The sequence below is a fragment of the Mugil cephalus genome, chromosome 9 (genome assembly GCF_022458985.1).
Source record: "Mugil cephalus isolate CIBA_MC_2020 chromosome 9, CIBA_Mcephalus_1.1, whole genome shotgun sequence".
Classification (NCBI taxonomy): domain Eukaryota; kingdom Metazoa; phylum Chordata; class Actinopteri; order Mugiliformes; family Mugilidae; genus Mugil; species Mugil cephalus.
In genome coordinates, this window is record NC_061778.1 from 8,751,064 (window position 1) to 8,772,360 (window position 21,297).

At 41.6% G+C, this 21,297-nt stretch overlaps 1 protein-coding gene across 1 annotated transcript in view; it reads right to left on the reverse strand.

The window, feature by feature from the left end:
• Window positions 1–21,297, reverse strand: part of rtn4rl1b (reticulon 4 receptor-like 1b) — a 139,861-nt gene that overhangs the window by 34,205 nt on the left and 84,359 nt on the right. The window lies entirely within an intron of this gene.

Genomic DNA, 21,297 nt, shown 5'->3' on the forward strand with positions numbered 1-21,297 from the left:
CTGGGGCATGCAATGGTACGCGCACACTTCAGTAAAAACGCTTAATGCACTGTCTCTGCTGCTACTTTTTTTGTTTGTTTTTCTTACTGTATAATCTATTTACCGTCTACATATCTACAGTGAAGCTGTATTATTCATCAAACTGATAAAGGTCATTTAGGTCATTCAGGCATAACATTACGACCACTGACAGGTGCAGTAAATAACACTGACCGACTTGTGACAGTTCAATGTTCTGCTGGGAAACTTTTGGACCTGGCCTTTGTGTGGATGTTCCTTAGACATGTAGCACCCACTTAGACCAGACCAGACACCCCCACCCCACAGCAATGACACTCCCCAGGAGGATGCAGCCTAACAAAAACACACACACATAAATGGTTTAAGAACAACTAAAAAAAAAAACATAGAAAACAGCACAAGATCCCAAATTCACTACATTCTAAATTGATCAAGTATCTGTGGGATGATCCACAGAGGCCCCTCCCCTCAACCCATAGGACGACACTGTGGTGTCTGACAACATGACATAATGTTGTCAGACACCACAGTGCACCCTCAGAAGGCCCATGTCCTTTCTGTGATTCTGTGTTACGACTGACACTCTAGAAGTGCAACCTGACTTTATAATCCACTACCACACTCACGCCAATTTCATCCAACTAAACATGACATACTGACTCATATACATCTTCATCTGTCTCCTAAATCGTTCCTCGGATGTCACAAATGTGACTTACTACTTCATGTCAAGTGTGAGTAATGGCTGCCTAATCCTTTTCTGATGAGTCAAGGCAAAAGTTTGAGCTTCAGGCATCCAGAGGATCCGACCCCCCCGCTGTTCAAGGAGGAACTTGTGAAACAAGGGAGCAGCCAGCATAATCGCCGCATGACACGCACTCTCCACTCCCACATATCGGGGAGGATTAGGATCCTTCACTTTAACAGCGTCTTGGTTGGGACTAAAATTTCGTGTCATTTTATGAAATCAAATAAGTGCTCTTCTCTAGTTTTTTTTTATGGACAGATTTGTCATGAAGATGCAGATGAATATTTAATAATGACCCAGAGAGTTTTAAATCAAAACACTTTTAAGGCAGTTACAACACTAACTTGCTGGCATTGCTACGGGAAAAGGGGGGGTAAAAAATCCCTGATAAGCTCTTGCAGTCTGCACTTTTCATCCTCTTCAGCACTGGAGGCTGACTGACTTTTCTCTGGTAGAATCCTGTGCTGTAATTACCTATAATTGCATGTTTCTCCTTCCATGCCAGTGTTTACATGTGTTGTGTTTAATTAGCACCATTAAACGATTCCCAACTCTCACTTACACTACCAGTCAAATGTTTGGAAACATCTTCTCATTTAATAGATTTTCTTTATTTTCATGAATATTTACATTCATGAATACATAGCAGATTCTCGCTGAAGGCATCACAACTATTAATGAACACATATAGAATTATGTAGTAAACAAAAAAGTGTGAAATAACTCAAAGCTTGTTTTATATTTCAGATTCCTCAAAATAGCCACCCTTTGGTTACTGCTTTTCACACTCTTGGCATTCCCTCAATGAGCATCACGAGGTAGTCGATGAAATGGTTTTCCAACAGTCTTGAAAGATTCCCAGAGATCCTGGGCACTTGTTGGACCTTTTGTCTTTACTCTGCCGTCCATCTCATCCCAAACCATCTGGATTGGGTTGAGGTCAGGTGAGGCCAGGTTATCTGCCCTAGCCCTTAAACAGCCTGGAGGCATGTTTGGGGTCATTGTCCTGTTGAAAATTAAATGATGGTCCAACTAAACGCAAACCGGATGAGACGGCATGTCATTGCAGGATGCTGTGGTAGCCATGGTGGTTCAGTGTGCCCATCACACCTCCGTCTCCATGCTTCACGGTGGGAACCAAGCTTGTAGAGACCATCTGTTCACATTTTTCGTGTCGCACAAAGACACGGCAGGTGGAACAAAACTCTCAAATTTGGACTTTGGTCTAAAGTCCATTCCCTGTGTTTCTTGGCCCAAACAAATCTCTTGGTTTGTGATTTCTTAGCAGCTATTCGGCCATAAAGACCAGTTTCGCACAGTCTCCTCTGAACAGTTGATGTTAAGAGATGTGTCTGCTCCTGGAACTGGCATTTATCTGGCCACTAACCTGACGTGCTGTTAACTTGCAATTTCGGAGGCTGGTGACTGGGATGAACTTATCCTCAGTGGCAGAGGTGGCTCTTGGTCTTCCTTTCCTGGGGCAGCCCTTATGTGAACCAGTTTTGTCGTAGTGCTTCATACTTTTTGCCACTGCACTAGACACATTGACGGTTTTTAGAATTTTCCAGACCTTCAGTCCTTAAAGTAATGATGAACTGTCATTTCTCTTTACTTAACCTATTGGTTCTTGCCATAATGAATTACAGTTGTGTGAAACCTGACTTCTGCACAACACAACTGATGGACCCAGCTCCATTAAGATGACAAGAAATCCAGCAAATAAACCCTGACTGGGCACCTTGTGACATGAAAAACAATTCAGGTGACTACACCATGAACCTCACTGAGAGAAAGCAAAGGGTTTGCAGCGCTGTCAGCAAAGCAAACGGTGGCTACTTTCAGGAATATAACATATTTCTATATTATATGAAACATATCTACAATATAGAACGTAGTAAAAAATAAAGAAAAAAAAAATATTGAATGAGAAGCTGTGTCCAAACTTTTGACTGGTAGCGTATTTGTGAGAGCCATAATAATAATTATGGTGATTGTCAGTGTTGCGTGAAAGCATGGAATCAGAAGAGGCTTTTGGTATTGTGTGTGTGAGAGGCTGTATTTCCTGTTTTATTGCTGCTGCTCATAGAAGATGAGGGGATTATCTATCCATCAATCTTTCTATCTGGTAGCTGGCAGGCGAAAATACTGGGAAGGGGACAGTGTCTTTCCAAATGTGGACACAAACACCTGTCTCCGCAGCCTGAAGACTGTTGTTTTTAACAAAACTCCAATTATTTTCCCTTAATGAGCTCCCGTTGTGGTAAATGTGCACCCCCATCATCATTACTGTGGGGAAGGCAGTTGTAGTGCCGGGCCTGACTGGCAGCTAACACAGACCTGTTCTCCCTGACTGACTGCAGGCTGCACTTCCTGACAGCTGGAAGCCGGCCTCCTGGAGCATATACTCTCACACTCGGAGAGAAACACACAAGCACACAGATGCATGAACTTGTGTGGCCATGCAGAGTCGAGGTTTGAAATGCTGAGAGTATCCTTCAATATCACCAATTGCCAAGTCAATTGCCGATTAACTAGTCTACTACTTTAATTTTACTTTCTGTAAAGTCATAATAACTTAATTTGAGGAAATGGAGTATGGTTTTGAATCTTAAGTTCAGGAACTAGACCACGCCCTGTATTATTCTATTTTTTAGAGTGTCCTCCTAAACCTCTCTTTTCGTTCGTCTCAGTTCTCAAACCCCACTTTTCCCATCCCTTTCTTTTATTTTATTCCTTTTCCACCTTTCATTAGAGACAGCATCTCAACCCCTGGGTTCCTCTACCATCATCAGGGTGCACATACCTCCCCTTTTCATCCCACCCTCTTCGACCCATTTCATCCCTTTTCATCCCATTCACCCTACAACCCTTACCAACTCTCCATCCATTTCTCTCACAACTTGTCCAGTCAATGAACTTTTCATTAACATGTAGTCTTTGTTAGTCAAATTGTAATATTCATTATGTCTTGATGCACAAAATATAACCAAATATATTTAATAACTTTAGAAATTTTTGGATGATATCAGGTTTATATTATATACTTTTTAGGTCAGTCAAAAGCGTTTTCTGTGTAACTTAGTGGTTAATCTGTGTTGGTTTAATTTGGACCTAATGGCTCTAATCGATGCGCTGCAGCTCAGCCTCTTCCAGCTCCTCTTCATTTTCTCATTTTAGCTGTTTTGATCCGTTTGTTTGCCACAAACATAAGCCCCCTGAAGAGGGTATTGACGTCGCATTTTTGCTTGCCGATCGCTTTAGCTTGCGCGTCTGATGGAAGTATTTACCATTTATCAAATAAAACCTCATTCAATCATTCAAGTTCCCCGCAATTCAATCTCCAACCAGAGACTGTGAGGCTGGACTCGTTTGTGATTGCATTACTCCGGAGAGGAGTGCAGAGGTCAGCTGAAAATATAAATGCGGGAGCAATCGCAGTTGCACACAGAACTGCTATTAAAATTAGCGTTGTGTGGATCTCATTGTTTGATTTAAGCTGAGACAGAAATGCGGTGATAAAATATCCTCCCTCTATATGACTTGCTGAGGGAACTAGGGTTAAAATTATACACTGTTCAAAGTGAAATTGCCTCTTTCCATAATGTGTCATTCTGATGATTAATGTAACTTCTATGGCTTCACAATAGCTTTCATATAACAAGTATTGGCTCTGCTTGCCAGCATTGCATGTGTAGAGGCCAAAAGAGCCTGAAAGAGGGGCTGAAGTAGTCAACTAATGCTCTGCAGCATCTTGGATCAACACATGACGTAAGTGGCCACATAGGGCTTGAGTTTAAATTTGTGGCAGACATGTTTTGGGTAGTGCACTAAGTGTCAGATGTCAGAGATGAAGCTGTCTGACATCCACACACATTATAGTTAACTCAGTAAACATTACGCTCAACATGATCCCACTTCTCTTACAGTATGTACAGTATGCACTAAAGCACAGTGCAATCACACTCCTTTGAATCTTTTAAGAGATGTATAATCTTATAATCAACTCGCTGCGCTTCTTATGCTAACAAAGACTGCAGAGATATCGCCATGGATTTTTTTTTTTTATATTTCACAAATCCATCTGTGATTTCCACTGAAGTTGTCTTATCAATTTACATTAATTTCCGCAGCAAATTCGTATCCTTAAATTCGTTAAGTATACCCGCTAATCCTCGGTTTGATGAATCTCAAGGAACATTGCTGCCAATACGCACTCTGTGGAAATTATTATTTATAGTTTGTCTCACAGTAACAGATGATGAGAGATGATTTTCTGCCATTTCATATGTAAAGTAAATTGTCGTTAATGTGGAATCTTAAGAAAATTGATTTATTTCATGAATTTCTAGAATCACAAAAAACACATGGTGTTATAAATATGTCTGATAGCTTCATCTCTGACATCTGACACTTAGTGCACTACCCAAAACATGTCTGCCACAAATTTAAACTCAACCCCTATGTTGTACTTGTGTCTACAGGAACCGTGGTATTTACCACATTTACCTCCCTTGTGCCTCCAAAACTATCATGATGCATCCGAGTCCTGGCAACAGGATGTTGTTAATGGGGGCCTTTGGGTCCTGTGGGTTGAGAGGAGAGGCTTGTTCCAGTGCATCCAAAGATACTTGATCAGTTTGGGATCTAGTGAATTTGGAGGCCAGATCAACACCATGTGTGGTTTTTCATGTCAAGGAGTATCATTGCTATGGGGGGGTCTGGTCTGGCTAGTTTTCTTTATAAAGTTCAAGCAGCCACTTCCGCAAGTGCATTACCTCAAATATCCACTTGGGGCTGCTTCCAAAAGTGAGTCAATCCTCAAAGATCTCCCTGATGAAATGTTCAGCTTTACAACAGAAATGTTTACAGCCTTGGTCTTTAAACTTAACCTTTTATGTAACTAATCTGATAACTTGTTACGCATTAATTCACTGGCCTTCAACAGGGGGTCCACGACCAGTAGAGGGTCTGCGGAGGCGGAGGTACTGCAGGGGGGTGTCGCAAAATCTTTGGTTGAATCACAAAGTCGCATAATACACACTGACTCAGGTTCTCCGCAATTGGCCGAGAGCCAATTCACGGCAGTTGCGCGGCCAACCCCAGTGTTGCACATGTTTGAAATAACAAAATGAATATTTGAACCTGTGTATTATTTGAATAGCTTAATACTGAAAGCAAAATAGAAATAGTAATGTATATTTATAAATAGCACTAGGCCAAGTTTAATATGAAACAGTATAATAGGTAGGGAGTCTCTACTTAATTTCTCCATCAGTTTAAGGGTCCTTGGCCTGAAAAGCGCTGAAGACTCCTGCATTAGTTATTAACTAAGCATAATTTAGGGCACGGATGCTTTGATTGACATGTGGATACCAGGTCTTAGTTTTCAGGAATCAGGGATGAGGCTCCTTCTGCCTCTTTGATAAGTGTTTGTTAAAGGTTTGTCCATTTTTATATCTACCTTAGTCAATCGTGTTAATATTTATGTCAAACTTATATAAAATACATGGAATAAATGGAAAAATCTTCCTAATATGAATGCAAAACATACAAACACTTCACAGCAGCCTGGGTTAATCTACTTTGTTACAACAGCACTTTCAACATATTGCAATCCAGTTCAAAGGATAATATAGTGCCTGAAACATTACCATAAAAATTTGATCCACCTTCTCTCTGATGCTGGGTTGAAAGCTGGGCATTATTATTTCCTCTTGCATTACATTAAACGAGGGCTTTCAACATTGTCTTCTGGGATTCTGAAAAGCAGTGCAAGGAAATGCAGTATGTCCTACATATCCGATATACAAGTAGGTCAATTGCAATTACTCAAGCATGTTGAGGTGTTTCAACACAAAGCACCAGTCACCGCAGGTCGCCTTCGTTTGGTCATGTGACTTGAGGACAAATGGTCTGGCTGTGGTCGGTGGACTCGTGCGCTGCCAGCAACATCCCTTCAAATAAGCTGAACACCGTGACCTTGATACGCACACTCAGAGTGAGTAAAGAATGAAGATTGACAGAAATGTAATGAAGTGTTTGCGAATATTAAGTGCCATTCTCAGTGACATTGGATTGCAGTTTAGTAGGTATATTATTCCAGAATTGCCCACCGCAATTGTAGGACGTCTATCCTGGACTCAAAGTCACCTCATAAATGACATAAGGAGAAGAAAACAAACAGTTTGAGGTGATATTGCAACCTGCGATAACAAGCAGCCAATTCCCTGTTTTGAATTTATTTAATACAGTGCATATACTGTTACTTGCCAAACCGAACCAGGCTTTATTTTTGTCACTGGCAGAGGTGACGTGTTTGTATAGCCGTATAATTGCCCATGAAGTAAAACACATTTGACTCAATATAATGTACACATGTGGACCGTGAAGTGTTTGTCTTCTTTCCCAGACAAGTATTTGCCACCCAATCATTTTTCCGTGGCCTAGATCCTCACTTCATAGAACCAAGATTGCTTCTTGATAGGACTGTTCTCACTTCTCAATCCCCGCTACTCGCAACTGCAAACACTTTTCTGCAAACACAAGACTCAGAATGGGGATAAGGGAAGAAAATAGTGACAATGTGGCAGTACGTGTTGCACACCCTGAGGAGAAAAGTAGTGTTTTTGGACTTTTTCAGGTTTGCAACATACACTGATCGGCAACAACATCATAACCACAGACAGGAGAAGTGAATAACATCTTGTAACAACTCAATGTTCTGCCGGGACGTGTTTGGACATAGATATGTACCACTCACTTAGACCAGACCTGGCATCCCCACCCATAGCAAGAAACACTCCTTGATGGCAGCAGCGGTGGTCGGTGGTCATAGTGTTATGCCTAATATATTATGATACCCCAAATATTTCAAACATGAATAATGATTTGTTTCTGATAACTGGCCTCAAAATGACCGTCACCATTAGCTATTTGCTGAGCCGATGGATCTCACACAATGAACACCGCCGATTTTAGATAATCTTCATTGTGCAGAGTTGTTGAAATTTTAAAGCATACATTTCATCAAAGTGACTGAAAGCAAATTTAATCGCGTCCTCCCACGAAGAGTAAAATTTAAGCTTTCAAAGACACTTTTCTGATATTTAGCAAGTTTAAAAAGAAGGTTCAGCATGACAGGGTGCAGGACTAAAAGATAAGACTATAAATCATTCATCAACTGTGTATCCACAAAAATAATCAACATTTACACTGCATCCTAAATTTCCTGTCTCACTACATCCCCCCCGGTGTGCCAGCTCTGTCTCTCCAGTCTTACCACCCTTCAGGAAACCGTGGTGATGATAAAGTATTGATAAAACTGTTGTATGATGGATGATACTGGGATGGCAGATGAATCATTCTTCATTCTCCTTCAGGAAATTTGCCAAAAGCTGAAGAGTCAAGAGGACTTTTTTTGGAAACTAACTACAGAGGAAAAGGAGTCCTCGTTAAAAAAGAAAACTGTCCTTTCTACGGATCTAAAAATGCATCAGCCACAACATGCAGTGGTTTGTCTACACCTGTTAGATTGGTTCGTCTGTCTTTTAATAGATGTGATTTTGCTGTTTTGCTACCATCTAAAAACAGAGCAATCTTTTGACCACTTGTCACATCAACACTGCAACACTTCATACTTCTGACAGGCATGAAGGTGCAATACCAAAAGCAACACTATAAAAAGGGGTCTGGAAGTTCTCTTTGTGAAGCTCTTTTTATTGCTTTCTTGCATTTATAGCTTGATTAGGCAAGTAAAACCCTTGGAAAGATCACAATGTGGGATAGGACCCCCTCATGGCCTACGTCACTGTGACATCACGATGTTAGCTGGAGGCAAAACAGAGGGAAGCTTGAGGCGAACACTGTCACTTTCAACAACGGAAATGTCGTCTTGTTTATTCTTTGGTGATGAAAACCAAAAACAGTTATGTTTTATCACGTACCAGCCACTGCCAGCTTTGGCAAAGAAAAGAAAGGACTGGAGTGAGACAAACAACAACGCACAAACTTCTTATCAGATAAGATTAATGTAATGAAATTACATTAAGTTAATGCTTATTTAGGGGATTCTTGTTACATGTTAATGCTAATGTTAACCGCAAGCTAATGTGATGTGAGTTGTGTTTCACAAGTGTCCAAGCAGAAGTTGCATTTACTACGTTACTCTCCACAGTGGTTCCACTTACTTCCTGTAATATCTGTGTTAGAGATGCTTCACTTGATAAAGACAGACCAGACTTCTTCCCCTCTGTGTCCTCCTTTGGTCAAATTGTCCATCCAGTGAGTGAGAGTTTAGGGATCAGTGAATATAGTCCCATAAGTCAGAGTCAACTATTTAAAATAACACTCATGGTCTCAAGGAATGAGTGTATTAGTATATTCTCAAAAATATGCGTTTTCCTCGTCCATTGTACCAAAACAAGTCCACTGAAATATGCTAACCACCCTTTACAAGTTATAGTGTTTGAGATGTTGCATCCAGTTAAGCACCGCCCCTAATAAAAAGTCACATTGTTTACAAATCGTGAAGGGGTCTATACACACCCCCTTTCAAGTATGTGGTGCACGAAAAGTCTATAAGACAAGTTAAGAGAGCCCTTTATTATTTTTATGCAAACATACTCCTGTTCACATTTATTTTATCTCCACCAACACACATTTTAGTTTGTCCTTCAGCCATAATAAATGTGATGAATGCAATTCTCATCTCATAAAACATGTGCAGAACCAATTTGTGCAGGGAGCAGAAACCTACATTGTTTACATCCCTACTTCTTTGCCTTTCTGGCACAGTGCTACACTTGTAAGTAATTTACTTTGCCGGTTTCATTGTCGGATATTTTTAGTATTTGTATTTCTTCTTTTGATTTTGTGCAGTATCATTATCTTGTTTGCTGCCGTAACCCCAGTGAAGCAGAAACATCTGAAAACCTTCTGGAGCTCTATTTCTCCCTTGAACCTTGCACAGTGCACAGTGGTTTTTGACATATTCTGCTTGTATCTTTTATTTTGCATCTCAAAGATTTGTGCAGTGACTAAGTCCTAAGTCTTCCCTCTTCTCTTAAGTGATTTGCCTGGATTTAAATCAGAGCTTTTTTTTTTTTTCCCTGTGTGGGACTCAAACACAGTAAGATACGGGCTTGCCGGAAAGCCAGGCGCATTTGTCCCGTAATGAGATTGTGACTGATTTAAGTAGAAGATAATTACAGATTAAATGTGTAATCCTAATGTTCCAAAGGCAAAGAAAGATGTTGTGTCAGATTAGTTTTTTTCAGCACAAAGGATTTGGGACTGTGCAGGTGATAATGAGGTTCTGAGACGGAGACCTCCACTACGCTGATATGCCTTAAAGACACGATTGGATTGAGACAAATCCCTGTGAGAGAATGTGTCCCAATATGGGTTACTTGAAGTCATCCTCCACAGTGGTATTCAGGAACAATCACCACTTTCTCCCAACCTAACTCATCACAATCAATTTCTGTGACAGGACCCACTTCAACAGAGGCACAAAACACCCTAATGCACACTTTTATTCAGTCTACGTAGGCCTAATACTCCATACATGGATTACAATTCCCTAATTTCACCGCCTGATAAAAAAAGAAATAAAAATTCTCAGTGCTCGCTGTGTCCGTTCAACCTGACACACCATGGAAATAGTTTCACTGGCAAGAGTTCAGGAAATGAGAGTAACACGCCCACCTTCAACTCCATTTATCTGCTTCTAATACATTTTGCATTAATGCTAATATTTGTAAATGGGCTGCTGAAATGCAGCTCAGTGTTTGTCTTTTTTTTTTTTTTTGCCGAAATGGCTCGCTGTTTGTGGCAGCGTAGTACAAGGTTGCAAGATAGCTCGTAGAGATAAAGAGAAGGTGTGTGCGGAGAGAAAAAGGAGTAAAACTGAAGATAGCCGGCATTATAGACGGGCCTGGTCGGTCCAATTATACTTGAGCCGAGGTCAGGACGAGTGAGAAGTAGTAATGCGGGCATTCGCGTCACCTTGAAAAAGTAGAATGGCATGCCAGCAGCACAGACTTTCACTGCTTAAGTTTTATGGCACATAGACACTGGCCCAGCACTAATAAAACTCAGAAATCGAACATTTCTTATCCACGAGGTCTGGACTATACACTGTGCTTTTCACTGATTAAAACTTCAGTCAAAGCTAAGCTATTACTGAATGAGAAATAAAAAGGTTGACTGATCCTTATTATTGTGATTTGTGCTGTGATTTGAACAAATACCAAGCTCACAGCAGTCATTGAGTAATTTTAAATAAATAATAAATTCTGATTAAGTGTATTGTTGTTTTCCAGGCACTTAGTTCTCTACTGTTTTCAGTTGGGTCTGTATTAGTGAATACTATGAGAAACAAAAGTTTTTTTACAGGGTCTTTTATGTTCTTACACTTCTCACAACTGACTTATGACTTCTTTGCTACATAGACTGTATATAAATATGGACAATGTGTCCCGACCAAGCAGCAACCTCAAGGTTTGAATGATGAAGCCCATGCGCAATTGCAAAAAAATGCAGTTCATCAAGTGGCCACTTGAGGCTGGCTCCAAAAGGAAGCAAATCCTCGTGTCAAAAAACATAACTTCACAGGACTATTTAAAAAAAAAAAAAAAAAAAAAAAGATTTTGGTCTCAATAATTTATTTCACTATTCCACTATTCATGACATTTTATCAGGGATGGGTTTTTTTTTCTAACTCATTCGTTAATTTTTTTTATTAAGGTTTTAAATTCTGGATAATTAAGGGGGGTTCCCACTGTGAGTGACAGGTGGTAGCCTGAGCTAACAGGTAGCGGAGAATTGCCTCTACGTCCATATTTGGAATATCCAAATGTGGGCGGAGTAAAGCTGATCCAATATGGCAACCACGGGCTCCGCCCACTTCGGACTTCATTTTTGAGGTTCAGAAGAATCCAGTGGCTGACGTTGCGATGGGTTTGTCCATGCAAGGAAGTTGGGACCATTGACTGTATATACTGACACTATTTTCCTAGGGACATGGATGGCGCCAATCTTGTGTGTTTGGAGCAGATCCGAGACTGGATTAAACCGTGATACCAATGACCTGCCCACACTTCCTCCAGACCGACTCATGTATTCACTTATTTAATTCAACTCTTTGCTCTACATCCACCTGTTACAAGGGGATGTTGGATTATACAATCTTTTTCCTAAGTCCTAAGGACCTAAGGACCACTTCAAGGAGCGGTTGGCATGGCAACTTGGAGTGACCACGATGTCAGATCATGTTTCTAAATAACCAAAAACTAATCAGAAAAATGGAGACTTGAAAATGCATAAGCCTAATATTGGCTACATAAAATAATTGAAAAAAAAAAAAAAAATTAACATGTACTTTAGTGTTTTAATTTAGCCCATCCACTAACATGGAGGGGGTGGAGCCTGTGACTTACACTGTAGCCTACTACAAGAGGGAGCTGTACTTGCTTTGGTTCCACCGTCCATCTTACATAGTCTGGTTTGGTACTTCTGCTTCGTGTTTTGTCATATGTTTATGCAGTTTTTGTGTTTTACCGACCCGCAGGACAACTCCTGAAATTGTGCTCAGTTTTCATATTAGGTAGAGTTAGATTATAGAAATACTCAATTTGTTTTTTATGAGGTTTCTTATTACACAAACAAAGGCAGCACATGTGTAATCGTAAAGATCCTTTGATAATAAACTTCTCTGTATGAAATTGAAATAATTTTGTCTTCTGTTTGTTTCTCATATCGACCATTTGGTCTTGTGTTGTGGTTTGTTTATGTGCGCAAGTAAAAGTATTTGTTCGTGTGCAAGAATCTGCTCTTGTAATCAACCTCTTTTATTAGAGAGCTGTGCCCTGCATAGGCTTTTTTGTATTACTTTGGGAGCAGGTGCTTTGTGATTGCGGCTGATCGATAGTTGATCTTTTTGTTTGTTGCGCGGTGGCACAATGAAAGCAAAAGGAAGCAAAATAACAGGGTGCATCGACGGGGCACCGGGTATAGCCTCCAGGGCATAGAGAAAAGTCCTTTAAACTCCTGAGGAGCCACAACAACCGCACAATTGTCGGTAGCAGACGAAATAGGCTGCGGAATGGAGTAGGCGAAGAAATGACAGAGCAGGGAGGGTTTGTAAGGAGTGATGCTAACATCCTCTTGTTTGTTTGTGCCGCTTTAATCAGAGAAAAAAAATCCCCACAAACTCTGCTCCGTTGAATTGCTTCGGGGTTGGAAAGCCGTGCTGCTGCTGGTGACTCTGCAATTTCCTATTTATTTTTATGGTATGACCTGCTGTAATATGAGGAACTGATTCCGGCAAACTCAGAGCCAGTTTGTGCACTGGTTGCTTTTTTTTTTTTTTTATGCCAATATTAAGAACAAGTTGTTTGCAAGATCTTTCCACACTTGTTCTTTCTCATCAGCCCAGCATAATTGTCCAAATGTATGCCTCACAACAACCGGAAAGATGACAACGGTGAGTACGCGCGTAAGAGTTGTGCTGTGGAAAAAGTGGGAAAGGTAATTTAGGAATAAATAATGTCTGCCTGCTGCTTCGGGGGCATTAAGTGGTGTTTATGCAGGGAGATTGTCACTCAACGTAAATATTTATTTGTAGTCATGCTTCTCTTGATTGATTTTCTGGCAACTCCCCTCACTGGAAAAAAAAAAAAAAAACACAGCAGAGGGCTGGTGCGGCATTGTTAAACACAACCCTCCTGCGCGGCTTCTAACTACAGCCACAATCCCGTACAAATCCATGATGACACAGGAGCCTATCTATTTAATTTTTATTTATTTTTTTTTTTTTTTGCACGCCGCCTCCATTGTCCTCAAAATACAGCGAAGCCAGCATGAAATTGCAGCTGCATTACTCCGGCTAAATTACAGCTCCCAGACCCAACTGGCGCTTCCTAAAATAGATTAGAGACAAGGGGTCAGTTGCACTTTTGTCATCCATTGATAGGAGCTGCTCATTCCAAGTCCGTTCCACCTACTTATGTCACCAGAGACGAGTCACGCATGTGTGATGAGAGCAGGAGCTGCCACTTTGATTAATGGGACAATAACATTTCATCCAGCCGCCATCCAGTTTGTTCTCCCCCAAACGAGTCCCCCTGAACTCCTCAGTTTTACCCGCATGTGCTTTTTCTGCTATGTCTCGGCTGGCGCCGATAGAGGAAAGCAGAACGGGAAATTTTCTTCCGAGACTTATCTGTCTCTTTCACTCGTGAGCTGCCATGCTCATGGAGTTAATATGGGGTTATCTGAAGTGCAAGTCTGAGGATTTGACATGAATAAAGGACTGAGCTCTACTTGTTGCCTTTATATTAAACATTCGAAGGCCTTTGGGGTGCTAGCAGCTGAGAGAGGAGGTACAATTCTCAGATGAGTAAGCCAAGCTCCCACTGCTTTGTTTTTTTCTAATTTGGATTGAAAACACTTAAAATCTCTTTCAGCAATTTACTGTAAGTTAAACCCGAAATAAAAGAATCTGCAAAGAAACAAAAGTCTCAGTTCTGAAAAGAAAATTGAAAAATAACCAAGAAAGGCTTGGACGAAGGCAGACAATTACCCAGCACCGTGTTCTAGTCTGTGTACGAACTTCTGTCTGCGTTTTCCTATTTAGGCTAAACTGATGGACACAATACCAAAATCCAACCTTTCATCTAACTTTGGCAACAAGGCAAGTGGGTGTTTTTTCTGGAAATATCAAACTGTTTCTGTATTTCAGTAGCAAAAGTCCACTCACAGTGAACACACATGTGTTTTGGGCTCTGCCTTCTTTAGGTCTGACCCACAGATAATTATTTCTCGTATCTAAACCGGAGACAATAAAACCGTGACGCCTCGTCAAACCATGTTTATGCTTGGGTTTCTTGGTGCCACAGCTCATCAACTGTTGATCTCTTCAACGTCCCCCCCTCTGTCCTCCACCTACAGCACATCCACATTCTGTCCTTACACCACGTCCCCCGTTCGAACGTCTCGCTCATTTAAATGATGTATATTTGTGTAAATGTGCAAAATGTAGTAGAAAACAACAACCGCGGAGCAGCTGCATACGTCTGACTTACATGTCGGCTGTGCGTGCGCTGGGCTGTCAGGCTGGAGGCAGGGCAGTGACAGGTCCTGACTGTGAGACTGACGCGCCCACTGGGATCGGACGAGAGATGGAGTCGGCTCCACTAATTGCGCCGTAAGGCCGCTGACGCTTTCAAAGGAGCCCCCGGCTGAGCGCGGCTTTCACTCAGGATACGTAAAGGTGCATGTGTGTTTGTTGGCCTCCGCGGGTGCTTTTTAAAGTTCTATCCTCGCGAACGGCTCTGCGTTCTGCCAAAGACTCTGCCTTGATTGAGATTTGCCTTTGTTGCCGCGAATTGTTTTTGACGGCCCTTGTGCCTCGCCATTGGCAGGTCTAGCTTTAGTCAGTGTTATGTCACATTTGCTAATTATTAGCGCCCTCAAAGCTGACTTTATTAGGCCTATATGTCAATTTGCGCTCTCAGTAAGAAGCTTGTTTCCATTACTCTGCGATAACTGCTCTTTTCTGTAATGTTTAACACCAAAGGGCATGCATCGCGCGTCGCTATGCACACACACTCTACAGCCCTCTTCTGTGACAGGTTGATGAATCTTTTATGTGTTTATCCATTTTAACTCCACGGCTGGTATATTATTAAAGTGCTGGTGTGCAGCTTGCGTTAACCCCCTCAGACAGGGCAGAGACACGGCTAGGACACGGCAGACACTTGCTCGCCCTCTTCAGTATCTTGCTGTCTATCATTTATCATGTGTTCATATGCCTCTGTCTGTTTACTAGCACTGTCTCTATCCATCTCCATCCCGTCTCTCATCTTCTGTCACAGCTCCCTTCTTGCTCCTTGCTTGCACCTCAGCGATGCCTTTCTCTCCGTCACCTCACCTTCAATCTTCAGCGTGTGAATATATATCTGTGCTGTCAGAGAGTCCCTGCGCTTCCTCTGTCTCTGAGGATCCATCTATCACGGCGAACTATCTCTGAATCCATCTGTCTTTTTGTCTTTGTTTGTCTGAGCCGGCAGACCCGGTCCTCCTCGTTGACGGCCTTTTTTTTGAGTCTGACTATGCTTTGGCCCCGGTGCTCTGACAGAGAAACTTTAGAGGGCCTGTCTGGAACAAGACAGTGAGGGGAAATTGAGAGGCCATTGAAGGGGTTATGAATCCCTGCAGCAAGACCCCTGTTGACAGGCAGCTCATCCCTTCTGGCTTGTAGTCAGAGGCAGAGACGGATGGGAGGGATGGCCGGGATGGATGGGCCCCAGCTGGAGCGACAACTATGAGTGGTGGCGTAAAAACAAACAAATAAATAAATAAATAAACACCAGCGAGGGATAAACCTAGCTGCTGGAACAGTACGAATGACAGTACGTGTTTGTGTACAGCTGGTGTTTATTTGTGTTTGGGTGAGGGCAGGGTAAACCAGGAAAGATGCGACAAGTGCTGAAGCCCCGCAGAAGGCAGGGCAGATTACGCCTGGAAATCCCTGCATACGTGTTGTCAGCATTGTGGGTGCGTGGCCTGCGAGTGAAAACAAGAAAGACGGGCCGCGCTGGGCCACGCCGTTGCAGAGAGACGTGACTCTGTGTGTCCTCAGCGTCCGTCATGCCTCCTTCCCAACTGGCCTAGTGTAATCCACACTGCCTGCTGCTGGGTTCTGGTTACAGCTCTGTCCATCCTACGTGGGCCCTTGCGAGGAACACAGTATTCCCTCCACAGACAGGACTTATTGATTGCTGTGTCAGAGGCCATATTATACTATTGCCTTACTGGACTCACACAAGTTTCATTCAGTCTGTCCTGGCGGCGTGTACGCCCACCAGGTGACATTTAAACTACGACCGGTGCACCGGAGTTGACAGCCTTACTAATGGCTATTTTATAGATGGCATTTCACTCTCGGCTCATTAACGCTATTAAACGCAGGTTGTTCGTATTAGGTTAAGGTCAGTCACGTTTCTTTGGCCAGACACAATCTTCATCTAAAGGCTGTAGCTAATTTACATCTTGCAGCGTTTTTCTTTTCCTTTTTCTGCTTATTATTATTATTTTTTGTAGGCGATGCTGCAGCAACACAGGATAGTTGTTCAAGGATGTATAGAAAAGCGTGTAATTTATTTGATTCACATTATTGGTCAGTTCCCTCCTATAGTGAACGTAAAGGTCACGCTGTTAGCCACCAACCAGCTCTTTACTCCCCATCAGCCATGTGCAGCAGCTCATTTAGATCCTATTTGGAGCGGAATCAGTCATAATTGTAACGATATTAACCACCTTGATGCACACCGCAGCTCAAAGACATGTCGGGATTGGTTTAATATACATCTGGGTTCTATGTATGGCTCCCAGGGTAATTGGTGCTCTAGTCACATCCAAAGGCAGATGAAGTGGACATGTGGGAAGAAAGGGTTGCCTTTGATTATAACTGAAACCTGATTATTAAATATAAATGGGACAGAAATGACCGTGGCAAATGCGCATGGTCACAGGAAACAGGCGTCGAAATTGTCTTTATGCTGTAGCAATTCAAGATATTTCGTGGCTATTCTCTATTTTGTTCGTGTCAGACGGTTTATAAAAATGATTAAAAACATCTGAGGATTTTCACCTGAAGGTAAAGAAAGAGAACCCGATCGAACAGAAACAATATAATGTTTATTCAAGAAAATTACATGTCAGTGAGTTAGAAAAATAAGTGCTCCTCATGGATTAAAGGTAATTCTAAATTAGAGCTCCGCTGTTTCCATCCATTCAATGTATTGAGACTCAGGTGTTGCTCAGTGCCCCATTTTGTTTAAAAAAAAAAAACCCTGTGTTTGCCGAAGTGTATGATAGCACAGACAAAGGAGCTTTTGTCAAGGCTATAGGCTAGAAAAAGCTACCAAATCGTCTCTAAAGAGTTTGGAATCCACAGAATCCACAGTCAGACAGATTGTGAACAAATGGAGGAGATTTAGGACGACTGTAACGCTCCACAAGAGTGGCCGAGCGACAAAAATCACTCCAAAAGCAAGACACACACAGTCTGAGTGCATCCCGCCATCAGAAACTCATCCCGCCCATAAAACATGGGGGTGGTGATGTCCTTGTTTCAGCCTTGTTTTGCTACAACTGGGCCAGGACGGCTTGCAATAACCGATGGACCGATGAATTATGAATTATCCCAGTGAATACTGAAAGGAAATGTCAGAATGTCATCGGTGCTTGAGCTGAATCCTAAGAGAAACTGTCATGCAGGAAGACAATGACCCCAAGAACGCGAGTTGTTCTACAAAAGAATCGTTAAAGGAGAATAAGCCAACCTTGATCCGATAGAACCGTCGTGGAAGGACCTGAAGCAAACCGTTCATGTCAGGAAACATACCAACATGTCAGAACTAAAGCGTTTTTTTTTTTTACTGAGGACTGGGCTCAAATTCCTCCAAGTCATCATAGAAAACTAATCAGCATTTACTCGAAACATTGAGTTCCTTTTATTGCCACACAAGGATGTCGCATGTCACGCTGAAAACACATCGTCTCTTTGTCTAATTTCTAGATTGTGAAAATTACCTAATGTTCTTTAGTCATTTTTAGTTCAGTAGAAAATACTTTTAAACTGGAATATATATGCAAATTAAATAAATGGTGACAGCATCTTATAATTACTCATGCAAGTTGAAAAAAAAACACCTCAGGTGTGATTTATGCAATCTCAGAATTAATAATTTCACTGAAAACAATTTGATGATTCACAGTCTAATAGAATAAATACATAATGACTGATCTGACTAATGCAGATGCATTTTGAAAAAATGAACACTTTCAACTCTTAATTATGTGTCTCGCCTCAAATCAGGCCATAATGAAAAATAATTATACGATTACTTTAATCTACCATTAACATTTACTTTTTTTTTGCATCTTTCCCCGTTCTCTGAGTCGTGCTCTACATCAGCCATCATTTTCCCCATTTCCATAATGTCTTCATATTGTCTTTGTCTCAGTGGCCAACGCAACTCATTTCCATGGCTAATGCTACCCAGACATCTTAATCTCGCAAGATACATTCTTCTGTTTTGTATCATTTCACATGATCTATTAAGACTTGTTATTTGACTTTTGAATGTAATTAAACTTTCGATTCTTCAGAAAAGCCTACTACTGTTTGCCATCTTTGGCGTCCCTTAGAGGCTCTGCTCATTTCACACCTCCGTGTGTCTGCTAACGCGTCTTTGGAGGTGTAGTATTTTCAACAGCAACACCTATGAGAAACAACTGGTGTGATATTTCTTCACATAATTAAGCTGGTATAGACAGGGGGAAATGCGGTTTAATGTGCTAATAAGGCGATGAATAGATATGGTTGTTGTCCCGTCGGAGCAGAAGAGGAGAGCCATCTGCGTGGATGTTGGAGTTGCGGCGAGAGCCAAGAAATCTCTCCTGCACCACTGGGGGAAGAGAAAAACACGAGGAGTGACAGAGGACAGGGGTGTGGAGGGGAGCGGAAGGAGACATCAAATGGTAGGAGAGAGAAGTGGGACGCTGTCGTTACCCCTGAGAGGACAGGTGTGGACCACGATTAAGACTGAGCTTCACTGGCAGCCATCTGGAAAAAGCCCTCGCATCACCCGCGAGGGACAGGACATTTGCAGGCATCCACAGCCGTGTGCACGCGAGAGGCCACACACGTATTCTCGGGCACATGTGCACTCGCACAGCGGCGCGTTTATGAGCATGCAACCGGGGTGAAACAAACAAACTGTGCAGTGACGCTGCAGTCGAATTTGACGCCAGAGGGACGCTTGAATGAATTATGAATACAATAATATTTCCCTCCATTTTAGATCTTCCTGTTCCAGCTCAGCCTCGAACACAGACACAAGCCGTTATAGGTCTCAGCCATACTCTCCTTACTACTGCGCTGGTGCAACCCAAATAATTTCCCTTCCTTTTCTGAGCTGCAGGGTAATAAGGGAACAGGAAAAGGGAGGGAGAGAAAGAGGTAAAGTCTAAATGAAAAACCAGCCTCAGTTTAACATCTTCTCTTTCTAGGGCACGACTAAGCTTTATTGGATTTTTTTTTTCTTTCTCCTACTTTCGTCAAATCAGAAAGAATTTTCTCATAACCTTTGGCACATGTGCAATGTCAAATTTAATCACTTTTCTTGTCGAAATATACCGTACAAGATATTAAAATGCAAAGACAGGGACAAATATTAATCTAGTGTCTGACAAGTGTTGAATATTATCCAGTACCTCCTCCACCCTCTCCTCTTGTTAGACAAACTGATGTGCCGGAGTCCCTGCACTGCATCGTAGCATTGCCGTAATCAGTGGACGTGTGATTCATGAATCTCATGAACCTACTTAATACCTAGCCTCATCGTTGTTGCACAACGTAATAACAGAAAAGTAATCCTTAAACTGGAGGCGATGTGCAAGTACAGTCAATTCTACGGCGGCGTGGAGGTCAAGAGTCTCGTTGCAGGTCAGGCAGAGAGGACTCTTTAACCGCATGTGTCGCATAAACAATGCGTTTTTGATGAGAGGAAAAACAAGTCGGAGGAAATCTTCCATGCAGAATTTTCTCAAATATTTACAGGCTTCTCTCAAGGAAAACATGGAAACCCACTTTCAGACTTTCAGCTGTTCCATTCGCACAAACCCATTTGTCCAGCCATTCATTCGACCATTAATAATGCAATAACACAGTTTGCCGATGAGGAGATATTGTACATGTTGCAGTCCGCTCATAATCCCCTCTAATGACCCTGTAGATTATCACGCGGTCCAAAGTGTTGCCCTCTTTACTTTCTGTTGCGGCGAATGTCTCATTAATTCTGATCTATTTTTTGACTCCGGATGTGTCAACAAGAGGAGCCATGATGACTTTGGGTTGAACAGTGAAATGGAAGCACCATGTCCATCTGTCAAACACACGCTGTCGTGTTCAGATTTATTCTGTAATTTTGACAAAGATAAACCCAAACTCTTCTCTATGATTAAATAATTGATTAATGCAACAATGTCAATAAAAAGTCATTAAATGGTCTGAGTTGTGCATTAACTGCAAACTGCATCCAAATTGGGTTATTATTATTATTAGCTCATTTCCTGCCCACTGACTTCTAATGAATAGCTCATCATCATCGGTTAAAAATCCTTTCAGCCTAAAAATGTGCTTGTGCAAGTCGCTGGGAAAAAAAATCATTAATAAGTTATAGTGCATATCTGAGTGATCTTTCTTTGAATAACATAAAAGGGGATGGTGTAAAATGAGCGAGTCAAAGGCATCAAGTCTAAACATTCAGACATTCAGATCAATGCAAAGTATACAAAAATGCGTCTGATGGCTACGTAATCATGCCTTCAACAAGAAATACTGTCAACAAATGTATAATCATAATAATTTTTTTTTTTTTTAACATTCAAATATGACTTAGGCAATTGTGCCATAAGGCTGTAAGATGTTTTCAAGTCCAATTAACTGACTGATAAAG